General features: G+C 50.6%; 1 pseudogene; it reads left to right on the forward strand.

Annotated features, from left to right (window-relative positions):
* Positions 1-2,605, forward strand: part of LOC123157186 (poly [ADP-ribose] polymerase 1-like) — a 16,058-nt pseudogene that overhangs the window by 12,695 nt on the left and 758 nt on the right.

The raw sequence follows: 2,605 nt of genomic DNA on the forward strand, positions 1-2,605 counted from the left end.
CGGGGATGATGGTGGTGGTGGGGAGGGGGTTGACAACAAGGGGTGGCTGCATGGTAACGCAAAGCTACCAAAGCAGGTTTCTGCTACTGAGGAGCAGAAGTGGCTCATTGAGCCCACGGGGAAAGAGTAAGTGCCACTTTATAATAATTTTATTATTTTGCTTGTCACATGCTCATTCCGGTTGTTATTTATTTTGCTTGTCACATGCTAATAGTTCATTCTTTTGCAGCAACTGGATATATTCTAAAGGGGTCCGTATTCCCAACGGCCTCATCACCGTCTTGCTGAAGTTATACTGTCCGGGGTTGAACTGTCCGGATCCAGTCAGGCACCCAGACCGTCGGGTTTTGGCCACGAGCTGGGACCACTGGGAAGCGGCCCTCCACGCGGACCATGAGACCCATGCCAAGGCCGTGATCACTACTTTCTAGGTGAGTTCTCTTCAGAAGCACAAGTCCATTCTAGTTTCATGAATGATTTAACTCATGGCTTCTTCCATTCTTGTTTCATGCATGATTGTAGAAATTCTATCGAGTTCTTCCGGAGCACAGGGCCAGAGCGGACCATATCGTGCTGCGCCAATGCAAGAAGAAGGCCCGCCAGATGCAGTACGAGGTGCGCTATGTGTCCATCTCGACATACTATCATGACTATCTTAGTGTGAAGATGACCAAGGAAGAAGCGCGGAGGATGGGCATTACCTTGGAGAGGGACGAGTTCTTGGCGGTAAGTATAAAAGATTTTTCATTATGCTTTCATTATGCTTTCATTACCTTGTGGTACATTTCACCGTTTCGTGTTGACATGCCATTATGCTTTCATTATGTAGGTGTGTCCAAATTGGTGTTATGGAAAAGACGAGTCCTGGGCGGCATTGGTGGATCTTTGGTGTGATGAGGCTGGAGCCTGGGCGGCTATGAGAATCAAAAACAAGGCTAACCGAGGGAAGGAGGGAGTACATGCTCAGGGAAACCGAAACCACTATCTCCACAAGGCAGTTAATGTATGACTAACCCCATTAAACATTCTTCTTCTTCTATTTACCATCACTTTCTTATGTATGACTAACCTCTGTTTGGTGGTGCAGGAGGAGAAACTGAAGCGGCCGCTCTCACACATGCAGGCGTGGGAGATCGCCCATACGCGGAAGGACCCCAAGCCTGGCGAGCCCAAGTACTACGGCAAGAAGACCGCGCAAAGGAAGAAGGCATACTCCGATGGGTATCTGAGGTTACATCCTGACACACCTGACCCCATTGCGGCGGATCTGGACGATAGGGTGGTGGTGGGCATGGGGCCGAAGGAGCATGGTCGGGAGGCGGTTCTCGATGCTGTAATCACTCCTACTATCTCCTACACACAGCTCCGTCGGATCAACCCGAGCCTGAGCCAGCGCACGAGCACGCCAATGACCAGTGCACCGTCACAGTCCCTCTTTCAGGAGCGACAATCTGTAAGTATTTTCCCTCTTATCTTCATTGCTCACTTTATTTTCCGCATTTAGTAGTTTTATGAGTTCCATCATGTCATACCGTAGGCCTACCTGGAGTACACACGCCAGGAGACCATGGCGTGGCACGAGAGCCTTTATGCATACCATCAGCAGAGGGATCGCCAGATGCATCACGCTTTTCAGGAAATGGCGGCCGGCAGGTGTCCTCAATGGCCAGCAGCACAGGGTCCTCCAGCACAACCAACGCTGCTGACCTTTGAGGAGTTTGTGGCACAGAACGCTGGCCCCTCGCCGGTTAGTTCATCCCCAATCTATTCACCCAAAGCATATCATGCCTTTCAACACAGTCATATATCCCGTTAATATGTCTTTTCAACATCCAGGGAATCGGTGGATCAACCGTTGGCGGTGTTCTTCGCAGCACTCACGAGTCACGGAGCCCGACCACTCCGATCAACGGAGGCGGAGGTGGAGGCGGTCTTGGCGGTAGCGCTGCCGCTAGCAGTGACGACCTGGGCTTCGGTGGTCTTGGCGGTGACGACCTCCGCGGTGCTCGACGTCCTGGCGCTTAAGCCTTTGGGTCACATTGTGGCGGTCTTGGTGGTGATGATACTTATATGTTTGTGATGTTTCTTATTGTTGTTTGTGAGATTCTTATATGCTTGGTGGTGATGATACTTATATGTTTATGCTTTGCGATGCTTCTTGTGATGTGTGATGATGAATTTGTTGTGTGATGCTGCTCCCTATTGTTATGTGATGCATATATTGTTGTATGATTCTTATATATGCTATATATATTCAAATGAAGTGAGCTGAAAAAACAGAAAAAAGAAAAAAAAACAGACAGAAACTATGCCGACGGCTAGGCCGTCGGCATAGAGCTAGTGTGAGCTCCCAGTGGCTGACACGTGGCACGTCTATGCCGACGGCTAGACCGTCGACATAGTTCCAAACTAAGCTGACGGCTAGACCGTCGGCATAGCCCTGCCCCAGGATTGCCCAGTTGCTGACACGTGGCAGGTCTATGCCGACGGCTTAGCCGTCGGCTTAGTTTGGTACTATGCCGACAGCTAGGCCGTCGGCATAGACCTGCCCTAGGAGTGACGTCTGCTCGCCACGTGGCACGTCTATGCCGACGGTCTAGCCGTC

Source organism: Triticum aestivum, chromosome 1D (genome assembly GCF_018294505.1).
Source record: "Triticum aestivum cultivar Chinese Spring chromosome 1D, IWGSC CS RefSeq v2.1, whole genome shotgun sequence".
Taxonomy (NCBI): Eukaryota; Viridiplantae; Streptophyta; class Magnoliopsida; order Poales; family Poaceae; genus Triticum; species Triticum aestivum.